General features: G+C 37.5%; 1 long non-coding RNA gene across 1 annotated transcript; it reads right to left on the bottom strand.

Moving 5' to 3' along the window:
• Positions 1–284: 284 nt before the first annotated feature.
• On the bottom strand, positions 285–1,743 carry LOC107783741 (uncharacterized). The gene is made up of 2 exons (XR_012697960.1): positions 1,279–1,743; positions 285–731 (listed from the first exon to the last, which is right to left on the bottom strand). It is a non-coding gene; the product is annotated as an uncharacterized LOC107783741 (long non-coding RNA).
• Between the last annotated feature and the right edge of the window lie 15,137 nt (positions 1,744–16,880).

The following is a 16,880-nucleotide window of genomic DNA, read 5'->3' as shown; positions in this document are numbered from 1 at the left end:
GTCAATTCCGCTTCACCACAGGCACGGGATAAATGAAATGAATCAAGATCATTCTATTTCCTTGCTAATTATCAAGAATTTCGTTGCCACTAGTAAATTAGACCATCACCCAATAAGAACTCCGAGCCTAATGAGAAGTTTCTAGGGCACAAAACATCAAGTCGCAAAATCTTAATAGCTGCTCCCAAATAATTATAAACAAATAAAATCTATGAACATATATTTTAGTGCCTTTCAAACCCTCAAACACAATCGAAGACCAAAAAGATCTAATTCTCCTATACTTTCATTGAAAGAGAAATACTTTGATTTAGATTTGAGTCGAGGGTCTATCGGAAACAATTCTCTACTTTCACAAGACAAGAGTAATGTCTGCGTACACATTACGCTCTCCAAACCCTACTTATTACATTACACTGAGTTTGTTGTTATTATTGTTAGAGTTAGAGGTGGCATCCAAAACAATTACAGGTTTTGGGAGTGAAAGAACAGAAACCAAAGGGCCTGTTTGGGATGTTGCAATTGATGGCATAGCAACAAGGAGAGGGTAAGCAGTAGCCTTTGGCCCCACCACAGCAAGTGCAAAGTGAACAAATCTGAAAGCTGCCAAGTTTCCTCCTACTCTCATTTAGCATGACCAACATCATCTTCTCCTCAATTAGTGGCACCATTTCAGGCTTTGCTGCCACCATACTACCATTTCCTATCAACTCCTTCACTATCCCATTTGCCTACAAAAGTCATTTAACACCAGAAAAATTAGTACAATCCTCTATAAAAATTGAACATTTACAGTTTCATTGCTACAATAAGTAGTTGAAAACATAATTAAGTAAACAAAAGTATAGTTTCTCTAACAACTTAACTGAGATACCTAAACTTTTATATGAAACGATCACGTAGTTTAAGACTAGGTAAAAGTTCTGAGTTCAAGTCTCAATCTCGCCCATTATCAAAAAGACTTTCTACTACATGTTTGGCCTATAAAAAGAATAAGGCTTGCACGAGATAGAGACATAATTAAATAAATAAAAATTAAGCTTTTAGATAAGCATTACACAATTTTAACCTCAGTTTTAGACACTTTAAGACTGAGCTGTTAGCAACACATAGCAGCAGGATAAAAGCTCTATCTTCAATAAAAATTCAATCTTTACGGCCTTTCTTATAAGACATGACAACTAACCACACAAGAAATTGACGGAATCTATGAAGCAACAAGATTCTTTATCAAAAAAAGAACAAGATTCTTTATCAAGAGAGAATATAAGAACTTACATGGGAAATTCTGTCTCCATTGAAAGTTATAAAGAGTGCTAGGAATAGAATGGGGAAGAGAGCCCCACTAACAGCAGCAGACATATTCTCTTTCTTTTTTTCCCTCACAAAAGTTGGGGAAGAATTATTGAAAAAAAGGAGTAAAGATTGCAACTTTCTTTTCTGCACGATTTTGGGATTAGCTTCTCATGAATGAAGTGGTTAGGGAGGTACTGAACTGTGAAGAAGGTGTTAAATTTAGAAGGTGTTTGAAAGTGGTTTTGGGCATAATTTTCTTGAGGAGGAATGGGATTTGGAACAGAAAAGAGAAAGGAAAGAAAAGAAGGGGAGATTTTGGGGAGGAGGAAAATGAAGTGAAATGAGTGTTATGGTTTGGTTACAGCTGGTGGCATAGCATTTTGCAAGAAAGACCACAACACAGCAAGAGAACAAATATCGTGCAAGCAAAAGAACAAATATAGTGCAAAGGAGGTTATATTTTTGTTAAATTGCGAGACGTGGGAGGGCAAAATAGAAAATTGGTATTTGGCTAAAAAGTGTATATATATATATATATTATATGGGCAATTATTATTGAAAACAACTAAAAATATACAATAGAGCTCTTTTTTGGAACAAATGATTAGAGGTTATATTTTTGTTAAATTTGCAAGTATACTACTTGATTTATAGGTTTATCCTTCTTTCTTAAATTATTTTGAAAGATGTATTTCTTATTTAGCTTATAAGGTATAATATCATGAATAGTTACTCAACGTTTAATTTATTTGTGCTAAAGTCACTAAAATGTTTTTATTAAGGAAAACATAGCTGAATTTTGTCTAAATATTCACTAAATAATTTTTTTAGGGATTGTTTCCTTCCTATACAATATTTGAAACTTATTTACGAAAATTATCCTAGTTTTATATATTATCCACCCTTAATAAAGATTACTTACAAATTATATGCAATCAATTATTAGTGCCTTGAATTATGGGATTTAGTTATATCATTTTTCTTTTTTCTCTCCTCTCCTCTTTCCTCACTGCCGCATCTCTCATCAATTTTTCTTTCTTTCTTCAAATTTCTCTCTCACCGTTTTTCTCTCTCAATAAGGTAAGCCTAAAACTTGTCTTCTGCCAATCAACCTATTGAAGTAACCTCCAGGTCGTAGGAATTGAAGATTCGAACACTAATCTATCATAAAACTTTGAATTCGAATTTGGGTTTTAATCATTATTTGCTTGGATTGGGTGTTGTTGCAAAGAATTGAAAATATTGTTTGGAGTTTATATCTCAATTTTGAGGGTGCTTGGTGAAGATTAGACTTGGTTATGGCTGAATTTCAGATTGAAACTCGAAGAAGAAGAAGAAGAAGAAGAAGAAGAAGAAGAAGAAGAAGAAGAAGAAGAAGAAGAAGAATACATGACATACAATATACTTACGAAATTGTAGTAAAATTGTAGGTAAATTATATTGTGTTGTAGTTATATATATTTTTATTTATTTGAATGTTGTATGAAAGTTGAAAAATAGTTGTATGATGATAAAATCTAGTTGCCTTCCCATGTATAATTTGAGAAACTGGTGATATTTGACATAACAACACCTCTTGGTATTTAACTCCAATATTTACACAATTAAGCATCACGAAATTCTTCTTTAGCAAATGTCTTTTAACGAATAATATTTACCTGATTATGCTATCAACTTAACACAATTGATTTTCTTAAATATGCATTACTTTTCGTAACGCGGAGGAAATCAAAACTACATCATAAGCACCGAAAGCCTGCAGGTCTATCACGTAACCAACTTGAAAATAGGGCTCCTTATTACTTAGACAAATGGCAATACTCAGTACAAGTACTGAAAATTGGCACAGAGACATTTTGAACTTATCGACATTTTTGACAATTATACTCACAAGTTATTTGGTCAAATTACATAATCAAATTTTATCCTCAATGAAATTATAGTCAATTGCGGCTTGGAATGTAATATTGAATTAGTCACATTGCATTTGATTTTGTAATATTGAATTACAACTAACTATACAGTATACACTTATTTACAACTAATCTACAATTTATCTACAACTTTTATATATTATTTCTACCCAGTTAAATATAACTACAATATTATACAACTCAAATATAATTATTATACAAATTTTATATAATATGTCTTTTGTATATTTTGTATCTGATTTATATATATTTTGTGTGTGGTGTATGCTTCTTCCTCTCTAAAATTCCAATCAAAACTTACTCTCTTAATATAATTTTGATACATATTAATAACTTTATGTAAAAAGATAGTATTGATAACTTAAATACAAATTTTATACAACGATTCATACATAATACAACTATTTTTCAACTTTCATACAATATTCAAATAAAAAAATATATATAACTACAACGAAATATAATTTACCTATAATTTTACTACAGTTTCGTAAGTATATTGTATGCCAGATCTTCTTCTTCTTCTTCTTTTTCGAGTTTCAATCTGAAACTAAGCCAAAATCAAGTCTAATCTTTATCAAAACACCCTCAAAATTGAGATATAAACTCCAAACAATATTCTCAATTGTTTGCAACAACACCCAATCCAAACAAATAATGGTTTTTAAAAATTCAAATTTAATTTCAAAGTTTCAAAGCTTTTTAATGGTTGTTAATGATGGAAACTCTATACAGCAAGAAATCCATTGATGAATTACTACAATATCTTCGTCTTGAATTTAATAATTCTTTTCAATGTTTGTAATCCGCACTTATGAGTTGTAATTTTTGTTATGTGAACTCTAAATTTTATAATAACCAATTAAGTGTGAAAGTTTCACTACCAGATATCATATTCTTTTATTAAGATCACAATACTGGAAATAAAGCTAGACGATGGATACACTGAAAAAAGCAGAGAGAGACACAAAGAGAGAGAATGGACAAGTATAAAGGAATAAAGAAATAATTGATATTCCTTATTCAATTCCTAATATAAAGGGATACTCATTTAAAACTTATTTGTATATAATTGGTAAATTGTATATGACCATGTAATTAAATTAAAACTTGAGCAGGGAGGGCAATAAGGTTTCAAATAATGTATAGGAATGTAAAAATCCTTTTTTTAATAAAAAAGTCATTAAACTTTGTTTAAATTTGAAATGTCTATTTTATTTCATTCTAGTAATATTGTGCGATACTTACAAAGTTGAATTACTTTTTAGTTGAACCTCCAGAACATGTCTTACAACCGCAGCTAATAGGTATGTATTGCAAAAGTGGACAGATGACAGAAGTGTTGGGAATAAGCCCCTTACAGAAATAATATTCACAGTAATAAAAGCAGAATAATAACGTAGCACCGAGATATGATAATTAACAAGAATAAAAGAGTGACTACGACACCAAGATTTTAACGTAGAAAACCCTTTTGAATAAGGAAAAAAACCACGGCCCCGAGTCGAGCAACTGATATCACTATAGCAAGAAATTTTATGATTTGTAGGTCCGAGTAAAATACTCCAAACACCACTACAACACTCAAAAGAAATAACTCTCTTTTGATATTCCCACCTCACTACAATATCGCTCACTCTCTATTTTTCTCATAGACTATTTTCTTATACCCTATTTGTGAAACCTCACTCTTTCTTTCTAAATCTTAGATATATTTTTCCTCTGAGATTGGTGTGTAAAATGAGAAGCTGAAGGCTTCTATTTATAGGAAGAAGTGTCGTAACCAAAACCAATTTTGGTCAAAAAATGCGTTTCGGTGCCAACTACTAATTTTGGCATCTTGCAGATTTTTTTCCTTCATTATGGGGATGGAACGCACAATCTTTTTCTTCTTTCTTCATTACGGGGATCCACCTCACAATCTCCTTTTTTCCTTGTTTCATTATGGGATTGGACCCCATAAATCTCCCCCTCCAGACCCATTCACATGAAAGAGGTAACACCGGACTTATAGCTTAAGTGCATGCCAACAAGTTCTTTGCATAGCTCGAACCTGTCTCTTGATACCACCTTAGTCAGCATATCCGAATGATTCTCACTTGTATGGATCTTCTTGACCTGTATAGATCCATCCTCTATTCTTTCTCGAATACAATGATCTCTCACGTCGATATGCTTTGTACTTGCATGATACAAGGTGTTTTTGCTCAAGTCTATTGCACTTTGACTGTTATAATAGACGACATACTTATTTTGATGCAATCCAAGCTCTCGAAGGAACCATTTCAGCCAAACCATCTCCTTGCCTGCTTCAATAGCAGCAATATACTCTGCTTCAGTTGTAGAGAGTGCAACACACTTCTGCAACTTTGACTGGCATGATATAGCTCCCCCTCGAAAATGTGAACAGGTATCCTGTAGTAGATTTACGATTATCAAGATCACCTACCATATCAGCATCTGTGTAGCCCTTCAAGATTGGATTAGATCCTCCAAAACACAAGCAATCTCGTGTGGTACCTCTCAGGTACCTCAATATCCACTTGACTGCTTCCCAATATTATTTTTCCTGGATTTTCAAGAAATCTGTTGACAACACTAACTGCATGAGCAATATCAGGTCTGGTGCATACCATTACATACATCAAGCTTTCGACTGCTGAAGAATAAGGAACTCTAGCCATCTCCCCTTTCTCCTCCACTGTTGTAGGAAACATCTTCTTGCTCAATTTTAGATGACTAGCAAGAGATGTGTTGAGTGGTTTAGCATTCTTCATGTTGAAGTGTTCCAGTACACGTTCAATGTACTTCTAGACAACCACAACTTTCTGCTTGTTCGCTCTCGAATTATCTTCATACCCAGAATTTATTTTGCTAGGCCCAAGTCCTTCATATCAAATGACTTGGACAAATCTCCTTTCAACTTTGTGATCAGTACCTTGTCTTTTCCTACAATTAACATGTCATCCACATACAACAATAATATAATAAAGTTATTCTCAGAAAATCTTTTGAAGTATACACATGGATCAAAATAGGTCTTTATGTATGTTTGACTTTTCATGAATATAGACTATTTTCTTATACCCTGTCTGTGAAATCTCACTCTTTCTTTCTAACTCTCAGATATATTTTTTCTTTGAGATCGGTGTGTAAAATGAGAAGTTGAAAGCTTCTATTTATAGGAAGAAGTGTCGTAACCAAAAATTAATTTCGGTCAAAAAATGTGTTTCAGTGCCAACTACTAATTTTGGCATCTTGTAGATTTTTCTTCTTCAGGGATCCACGCCACAATCTCTTTTTTCTTTGTTTCATTATGGGACTAGACCCCACAAGAAGGCTTTAAGAATTTTCCAAGATTTATTGCAAAAGGTGTTTCCAAAGCACAATGTTTCATAAGTAGTCTTCATGAAATGACACAATCTGTAGCATGGAATACATCATTAATTACTTTTAGAAGTTTTTAGCTCAATGGTTCATGACCAATTTAAAGTGGAGCCTTTATCCTGACAAGCATTCTCACGAGTTCTGCAAAATGCTGGGTTTTATGGAACTTGGGCAACATATTTATGTGCAAAAATTAACTGGTGGCATACACAAGAATTTTAGAATCTTGCACAACCTCCATTTTTTTCGAACAAAAGAAGCTTCAAAATTTACCAAAACATGGATCTAGCAAAGGTTCGATTGCTAGACCTAAAGGGGAGCAAGCAGGGGATGGACCACTAGATCAGAAGGTGTTGTATGTTAAAGTGGTGTCACTCTTTATTATTTAGACGACTTTTGCGAACTATTTATACATTAATCGGTAAAAAAATTCGACGAAACAGTGTCGTATGACACTACTTCGTATGATGTGCATCCTCTATGAACACATATGTGATATTTTCTTGAGTTCAACCATGAGAGACATGCATGTAAAACTATGAAAATTGTGTTATGAACTACTATAACTTGACAAGGAGCAGAGGTTATTCACATTTTTGAGTTGATTCAAAATCAGATAACTTTACCAAATATAGGGTGTGTTGTTTATGAAGGATATCATTTTTGAAAAAAAAAATTTAATTTTTCTATATTTAGTTGGCTTAAATATTTTTTAAAATACTTTTCTCATGAACTTATTTTCCTACAATTAGAGGAAAATGACTTCCCTACCAAAAGGAAAGAAAATATTTTTCAAAACTCTCTCTCAACCTTTCCCGCCCCATTCTCTACCTCCAACCCTCCACCCCATCTCACCCCCACCCCAACATTCCCTCCCCCTACCCTGTTGACCCCTACCCTTACCCCTCACCCCCTTGCCATCCCCCCTAACATTGACACTGTCACCCCGGGCCCTAAACCCCGATCTATCACCCTTTCCTGCCCTTACTGATTTCATCTCATACAATATTTGTATTGGTTTTTAATAAAGAAACTAAGGGAAATAACAGGGAAAGATTATACAAAAATAAGAGGAGTATATTAGAGTAGATGTAAAAGGAACTCTAAAGAACTAAAGCTGAAAGTTTTATATTATTTTACTACAATCTGGACTATAATGCATAAGAGAATTACTAACTTCAAAGACCTAAAGATCAACACAAAATCTGCTGCAAATAACAAGCTCCTGGAGACTAGTTCACTCCTAGAGACTAGTTCAAACAAGTTATTTCAAATTCAAATAAAATTACTGCAGTAAATAAACTCTAAGCTGGAACAATAAAATAATTTACTTAGAGCAACTTCTAAAGCATATTCTTATGCACTCCTCTTTGCTTTCGAAGCTGCAAATTTTAATTTTTTGTCTTAAAAACTTTTAATTGGAAGCGACTTTGTACGCAGATCTGCCAACTAATCTTTGAACTTGCAGTAAATTGAGTTCAATTTTCCATTTTGGTGTACCTCATGATTGTCAATGAAATATGCTGGCTCTTTTTTCTACGCCATTTGCTCTTGCCTTGAGGCTTGTCAATTTTCTTCCAGATTTGCATCTTGCCTTTAGCCTTGTCAACTTTCGTCCAGATTTTATTTTTCTGAAATATTGACAACTTTTTCTTTGCATCATTTTCTCTTAGAACACTGATAGCTTTTTCTTGCTTAGCAGGTTCATATATGTCCTCTGTTGGAGGATAATTTGCACTTTGTAGATTTTTTTGTCTCTATTTTTCATCTTTTGTTGGATTAAATGAGAAGTTTTACCACTCATTTTAACTCTTAACATCTCAAGTCCACTAGCATCATTGTGATGACCCAAAAGGTCATCTTTAAATTTAAAAATTAATTATGTGGTCTAAGATTTGAAAAGTATTATTTATCATTCCTTGACATGCGTGCGCAGTCCGTATAATTTTCTGCAAAGTTTTTATATGAAAAATTGATTAAAATGTGAAATAGAGCCTTAAAACTCAATTGAGTTGACTTTTGTCAACATTTTGAGCAAAGGGATCTGGATCAGTATTTTGACAGTTCTGGTAGGTCCGTATCGTGATTTGGGACTTGGACGTATGCCCGAAATTTAATTTGGAGGTCCCTATCTCAAGTTATGACCATTTAACGGAAACTAGAAATTTAAAGGCTAAAGATTTTCAAGTTTGACCATGGAGTTGACTTTTTGATATCGGGGCCGGAATCCGATTCTGAAAATTTGAATAGCTCTGTTATGTTATTTATGACTTGTGTGCAAAATTTGAGGTCAAGCGGACTTGATTTGATAGGTTCCGACGTCGTTTGTAGAAATTAGAAGTTTCAAAGTTCATTAGGCTTGAATCTATGTGTGATTCGTGATTTTAGTATTATTGGATGTGATTTGAGGTTTCTACTAAGTCCGTATGATATTTTGGGACTTGTTGGTATATTTGATTGAGGTCCCGAGGGCCTTGGACGAGTTTCGGATGGTTAACAGCTTGAATTTCGGACTTGGAATGCTGCTGGAAAATTTCTGATGCTGGTTTGGGTTTCCTTCTTCGCGTTCGCGAGGGGAGCCTCGCGTTCGCGAAGAGAAAATTTGGATTGGCACATTTTGATCTTCGCGTTCGCGACCAAGGGCACGCGTTCGCGAAGGGTCGAGGTGCAAAGCTTCGCGTTCGCGATCAAAGCCTCGCGTTCGCGAAGGGGAAATTACCGGAGAGGATTTTTTGCCTTCGCATTCGCGAAGGGCAGCTCGCTTTCGCATAGGCCAAGCCAGGCAAGGCATCGCGTTCGCGAAGGGAAATGTTTGGCAGCACAAAAATGTGCTTCGCGAACGCGAGGGTACTATCGCGTTCGCGAAGAAGAAAGATCTAAAAAGCAGAACTTAAGTTCTGAAAATGGGATTTCGACCCATTTTCCACCATTTTCGATTTTGAGCTCGGGTAAGACGAGTTTTGGGCGATTTTTACGGGAAAACATTGGGGTAAGTGTTCCTTATCCTATATTGATTTTATTTCATGATTCCATACTCATTTATTGTGATGATCCAAAATGTCATCTTTAAATTTAATAATTAATTCTGTGTTCTAAAACTTCGAAAAGCACTATTTATCACTCCTCAACTTGCGTGCGCAGTCCGTAAAATTTTTTGGAAAATTTTTATGTGAAAAATAGATTAAAATATGAATTAGAGCTTTAAAACTCAACTGAGTTGACTTTGGTCAATATTTTAAGTAAACGGGCTCGGATCAGTATTTTGACAGTTCCAGTAGGTCCGTATCGTGATTTGGGACTTGGGCATATGCCCGTAATCAAATTCCGAGGTCCCTAGCCCGAGATATGGAATTTTGATAAAAAATTAAAAGTTTAAGTTCAAATAGTGACCGGATGTCGAATTATGTGCAAACGACCCCGGAATAGAATTTTGATGATTCCAACAGCTCCGCATGTTGATTTTGGACTTAGGAGCGTGATCAGAATTTTATTTGGAAGTCCGTAGTAAAATTAGGCTTGAAATGGCTAAAATAGGAATTTAAAGTTTGGAAGTTTGACCTGGGAGTTGACTTTTTGATATCGGGTTCGGAATCCAGTTCTAAAAATTTTGACAGCTCCGTTATGTCATTTATGACTTGTGTGCAAAATTTGAGGTCAATCGGACTTGATTTGATAGGTTCCGGCATCGAATGTAGAAGTTGAAAATTCTTAGTTTCATTAAGCTTAAATTGGGGTATGATTCATGGTTTTAGCATTATTTAATGTGATTTAGAGGTTCGACTAAGTTCGTATGATGTTTTAGGACTTGTTGGTATATTTGGTTGAGGTCCCGAGGGCCTCGGGTGAGTTTCGGATGATTAACGGATCAAAAATTGGACTTAAACAGCTGCTGCAATTTTTCTCTTCTACTGAAAATTCTGGGCTGTGATCGAGCCTAAGATCGAGGCCTAAAATCGAGCTCGCATGATCGAGCTCCCAAGATTGAGCTCCCATGATCGAGCTCCCTGATCGGACTGGGCAGATCTGTAAGTTATAAAAATAGAGGCATTCGACCCATTTGCCATTTTTGACAAACTTGAACTTGAGCAGAGGCGACGTTTGACAGATTTTCAAGGAAAGACATTTGGGGTAAGTGATTCCAACTCGGATTTGGTCTATATACACAAATAAATCATTGTTTTCACCATTTAATTAGTGTTTTGAGAATGAAATTATAAAAAATTTAGAAATCTCATAGAAACGAATTTTTGAGATTTCGGTATCGATTCGGAGTCGGATTTGAGTGAAACTTATATGGTTGGACTCGTAATTGGATGAGTTATCAGATTTCATAACTTTTGCCGGATTCTGAGATGTGGGCCCCCACAAACAAATTTTAATTAATTTCGGGATTTTTATTAAAAATGTAGTATTTTTTTAATAGAATTGACTCCTATAAATTTTAGTGATTGTATCGAATTATTTATGGATAAATTCGAGCCAATCAAAGTTGGATAATCGAGGAAAGGGCCTTCTAGTGGATTAAATTCGAGCAAATTGAGGTAAGTCTCTTGTCTAATCTTGTGAGGGGGAAATTTACCCCATAGGTGATTAAATTAAATAATTAAATTAAATAATTGTTAAATTCAATATCAGAACCAGGGTGCACTACCTGTGGGTGGAGTCCAGCCAGTGGCAACAGCTACACCTAAGCCCAGGCCAGCTGTAGCCATTGATCCTCAGAAACTATTGGACAGATGGACTAGATTACATCCTCCTGACTTTGGGGGTGAGCGACATGAGGATCCCCAAGATTTCATTGATCGGTGCAATGATAGACTGTACAATATGAGGATATTGGAGTCTCATGGGGTAGACTTTGCTACTTTTCAACTAGAGGGCAGAGCCCGTAGATGGTGGCAGTCTTATGTTCTTGGCAGACCAGCAAATTCTCCTCCCATAACTTGGGACAGGTTCACCCGTATCTTCTTGGAAAGGTATATTCCACCCTCCAGAGGGAGGAGTTGAGGTTTCAGTTTGAGCAGCTCCAGCAGGGTCAGATGTTAGTGACCGATTATGAGGCGAGGTTTTCTGAGTTATCTCGCGATGCACTTATGATACTCCCTACTGAGGCGGAGAGAGTGCGGAGGTTTGTTGCGGGTTTACATACTGGCATTCAGGCCACTATGGCTCGAGAGGTTAAGATGGGTACTTCTTATGAGCTAGTCGTGGAGATAGCCCGCAGGATTGAGGGTGTACGTCAGCGGAGCCGAGAGCAGGGTATGAGAGATAAGCAGTTCAAGTATTTTGGAGAGTTCAGAGGTGCTCCGTCTGGGGGTTGAGGTCAGTTCGTGAGAGGGCAGTCCAACAGGCCCCCATATCCAGCACCACCGCCTCCCCGGGGTGCTCCAGTACGACCTTATTTCAGTGCTATACCAGAGAGTTCTTATCGCCCACCAGCTATTCAGGGTTCTTCCAGTGGGTATTCAGGTCCCCAGGGCTAGACCTCTAGTCAGCGGATTATTATACCGCAGAGTTGTTACGAGTACGGGGATCCCAGTTATATACGGAGATTTTGCCCCAGGCTTCGGGGTAAACTAGTGCAACAGGGTCAGCAGCCTATGATTACCGAACCAGTTGCTCCACCAGTCATCCGACCACCTAGAGGTGGAGGACAGGTGGGTAGAGGTCGTCCTAGAGGTGGAGGTCAGCCAGGTAGAGGTTAGCCAGTTGGCGCTCCAGCTCGGTTCTATGCTTTTCCGGCCAGACCAGATGCAGAGGCCTCAGATGCCGTGATTACAGGTATTATTTCTGTTTGCGGCAAAGATGCCTCGGTATTATTCGATCCAGGATCTACGTATTCATATGTGTCATCTCTATTTGCTCCATTCCTGTAGTTCGTGAGCTCTCCGATGTATTTCCTTCAGATCTTCCAGGTATGCCACCTGACCATGATGTTGATTTTTATTTTGACTTGGCTCCAGATACCCAGCCTATATCTATCCCACCGTATCGCATGGCTCCGAAAGAATTGAAAGAACAACTTGAAGAGTTACTAGCCAAAGGGTTCGTCAGACCGAGCGTATATTCTTGGGTGCACCGGTATTATTTGTGAAAAAGAAGGATGGAACAATGCGGATATGTATTGATTATCTCCAATTGAACAAAGTCACTATTAAGAACAAGTGCTCGTTGCTGCGTATTAATGATCTATTTGACCAGTTGCAGGGTGCTAGGGTGTTCTCTAAGATCGACTTAAGGTCCGGGTACCATCAGTTAAAGATTCGTGATTCGGATGTTCCGAAGACTGCTTTTCAGACTAGATATGGTCATTATGAGTTTCTGGTGATGTTCTTTGGTTTAACTAATGCCCCAGCAGCATTTATGGATTTGATGAACAGGGTATTCAGGCCATATATTGATTCATTTGTCATCATATTCATTGATGACATCTTGATCTACTCGTGTAGTAGGGAGGAGCATGAGCAGCATATGAGAGTAGTGCTTCAGACATTGCGGGAACAAAAGCTATATGCTAAGTTCTCTAAATGTGAGTTCTGGCTTGAGTCTGTATCATTTTTGGGACATATTGTATCGGGCGAGGGTATTAAAGTTGATCCTAAAAAGATTGAGGCAGTTCAAAATTGGCATCGTCCTACTTTGGCGACTAAGATCACGAGTTTTTTGGGTTTGGCAGGTTATTATCGTCGGTTCGTGGAAGGTTTTTCATCTATTGCAGCACCTTTGACCAAATTAACCCAGAAGGGTGCTCCGTTTCGATGGTCCGATGATTGTGAGGTGAGCTTTCAGAAGCTCAAGACAGCATTGACTACAACACCAGTGTTAGTGTTGCCTTCCGGTTCGGGGATGTATACAATGTATTGTGACGCTTCACGCGTCAGCTTGGGTTGTGTATTGATGGAGGAAGGGCAAGTTATTGCATATGCTTCACGTCAGCTGAAGCCCCATGAAAAGAATTATCCGGTACATGATTTGGAGTTAGCTGCGATTATTCACGCTCTTAAGATTTGGAGGCATTATCTTTATGGGGTGTCTTATGAAGTTTACACTGATCATCGTAGTTTGCAGCATTTGTTCAAGCAGAGGGACTTAAATTTGAGGCAGCGCAAATGGCTGGAGTTACTAAAAGATTATGATATTACTATCCTGTATCATCCGGGCAAAGCAAATGTGGTTGCAGATGCCTTGAGCAGAAAGGCGGGGAGGGAGTATGGGTAGTTTGGCTTTCATTTCAGCAGAGGAAAGGCCATTAGCCTCGGATATTCAGTCCTTGGCTAATAGACTTATGAGGCTGGATATTTCAGAGCCCAGCCGAGTTCTTGCATGTGTTGTGGCCTAATCTTCACTACTTGAGCAGATCAAGACTCGCCAGTATCATGACCCACACTTGATGGTTCTTCGTGAAATGGTACTACGAGGTGGTGCCAAGGAAGTTACTATTGGTGCGAATGGTGTTCTGCGACTCCAGGGTCGTCTATGCGTTCCTAATGTGGATAGACTGAGGAAAAAGATCCTAGAGGAGGCACACAGTTCTCGGTATTCTATTTATCCAGGTGCTATGAAGATGTATCATGACCTGAGGCAACATTATTGGTGGCGACGAATGAAAAAGGACATTGTTGAGCATGTAGCTAGGTGTCTAAATTGTCAGCAAGTTAAATATGAGCACCAGAGGCCAGGTGGCCTACTTCAGCAGATAACTATACTGGAGTGGAAATGGGAATGCATCACTATGGACATTGTAGTTGGGTTGCTACGGACCTTGCGGAAGTTTGATGCAGTTTGGGTCATTGTCGACAGGTTGACCAAGTCAGCACATTTCATTCCGGTTGTGACTACGTATACTTCAGAGAGGTTGGCCCAAATTTATATTCAGGAGATAGTTCAGTTGCACGGTGTGCCAATTTCTATCATATCAGATAGAGGTCCTCAGTTTACTTCACATTTCTGGAGAGCAGTACAGAGTGAGTTGGGGACCCGTGTAGAGCTCAGCATAGCTTTTCATCCGCAGACCGATGGGCAGTCAGAGCGGAAAATTCAGATTTTGGAGGATATGTTCAGGGCATGTGTGATTGACTTTGGAGGTCAGTGAGATCGTTTCTTGCCTTTGGCCGAGTTTGCTTATAACAACAGTTACCAATCCAGCATCGAGATTTCTCCATTTGAGGCTTTGTATGGTCGACGATGTCGTTCGCCCATCGGGTGGTTTGAGCCCGGTGAGTCTAAGTTATATGGTACTGATTTGGTGAAAGATGCCTTGGAAAAGGTAAAGTTGATTCAGGAGCGACTTCGTACAGCACAATCCAGACAAAAGAGTTACGCAGATCAGAAAGCTCGCGATTTATCCTTTATGATGGGTGAAAACGTTCTCTTGAAAGTTTCGCCGATAAAGGGAATCATGAGATTTGGGAAAAAGGGAAAATTGAGCCCAAGGTTTATATGCTCATTTGAGGTGTTGAAATGAGTTGGGGAGGTTGCTTATGAGCTTGCATTGCCTCCCAACCTATCGGGAGTTCATCCGATTTTTCATGTATCTATGCTTCGGAAGTATTATGCCGACCTATCACATGTGTTAGACTTCAACACAGTTCAGCTAGATAATAGCTTGGGTTATGAAGAGGAGCCAGTTGCCATTATTGATAAACAGGTTCGCCAGTTGAGGTCCAAGAGGATTTTTGCAGTTAAAATCCGGTGGAGGGGCCAACCAGTCGAGGAAGCGACTTGGGAGGCCGAGGAAAACATGGGAGTAGATATCCACACTTATTCAGCACTTCAGGTATAATTCTAAACCCGTTCGTGGACGAACGTTTGTTTTAGAGGTGGAGAATGTGATGACCCAAAATGTCATCTTTAAATTTAATAATTAATTTTGTGTTCTAAGACCTCGAAAAGCACTATTTTATCATTCCTCGACTTGCGTGCACAATCCGTAAAAATTTTCGGAAAGTTTTTATGTGAAAAATGGATTAAAATATGAATTAGAGCTTTAAAACTCAACTTAGATGACTTTGGTCAATATTTTGAGCAAACGGACTCGGATTAGTATTTTGACAGTTTCAGTAGGTCCGTATCATGATTTGTGACTTGGGCGTATGCCCGGAATCAAATTCTGAGGTCCCTAGCCCGAGATATGAAATTTTGATAAAAAATTAAAAGTTTAAGTTCAAATAGTGATTGGATATCGAATTATGTACAAATGACTTCGGAATAGAATTTTGATGATCCCAACAGCTCCGCATGTTGATCTTGGACTTAGGAGCGTGATCGAAATTTTATTTGGAAGTCCGTAGTGAAATTAGGCTTGAAATGGCTAAAATAGGAATTTAAAGTTTGGAAGTTTGACCGGGGAGTTGACTTTTTGATATCGGGGTCGGAATCTAGTTCTAAAACTTTTCACAGCTCCGTTATGTCATTTATGACTTGTGTGCAAAATTTGAGGTCAATCGGACTTGATTTAATAGGTTCCGGCATCGAATGTAGAAGTTAAAAATTCTTAGTTTCATTAAGCTTGAATTGGGGTATGATTCGTGGTTTTAGCGTTGTTTGATGTGATTTAGAGGTTCGACAGTTCGTATGATGTTTTAGGACTTGTTGGTATATTTGGTTGAGGTCCCGAGTGCCTCGAGTGAGTTTCGAATGGTTAACGGATCAAAAATTGGACTTAAACAGCTGCTGCGATTTTTCTCTTCTGCTGGAAATTCTGGGCTGTGATCGAGCCCAAGATCGAGGCCCAAAATCGAGCTCGCATGATCGAGCTCCCAAGATCGAGCTCCCATGATCAAGCTCCCATGATCGAGCTCCCTGATCGAGCTCCCTGATCGGACTGGGCAGATCTGTAAGTTATAAAAATAGAGGCATTCGACCCATTTGCCATTTTTGACAAACTTGAACTTGAGCAGAGGCGACGTTTGACAGATTTTCAAGAAAAGACATTTGGGGTAAGTGATTCCAACTCGGATTTGGTCTATATACAAAAATATATCATTGTTTTCACCATTTAATTAGTGTTTTGAGAATGAAATTATAAAAAATTTAGAAATCTCATAGAAACGAATTTTTGAAATTTCGGTATCGATTCGGAGTCGGATTTGAGTGAAACTTGTATGGTTGGACTCGTCTTGGATGAGTCGTCGGATTTCATAACTTTCACCGGATTCTGAGATGTGGGCCCCCACAAATAAATTTTAATTAATTTCGAAATTTTTATTAAAAATATAGTATTTTTTTATAGAATTGACTCCTATAAATTTTAGTGATTGTATC

The sequence above is a fragment of the Nicotiana tabacum genome, chromosome 13 (assembly GCF_000715075.1).
Source record: "Nicotiana tabacum cultivar K326 chromosome 13, ASM71507v2, whole genome shotgun sequence".
Classification (NCBI taxonomy): Eukaryota; Viridiplantae; Streptophyta; class Magnoliopsida; order Solanales; family Solanaceae; genus Nicotiana; species Nicotiana tabacum.
Note: the sequence above shows the minus strand (reverse complement) of the source record. Positions and strands in the feature narration are given on the sequence as shown.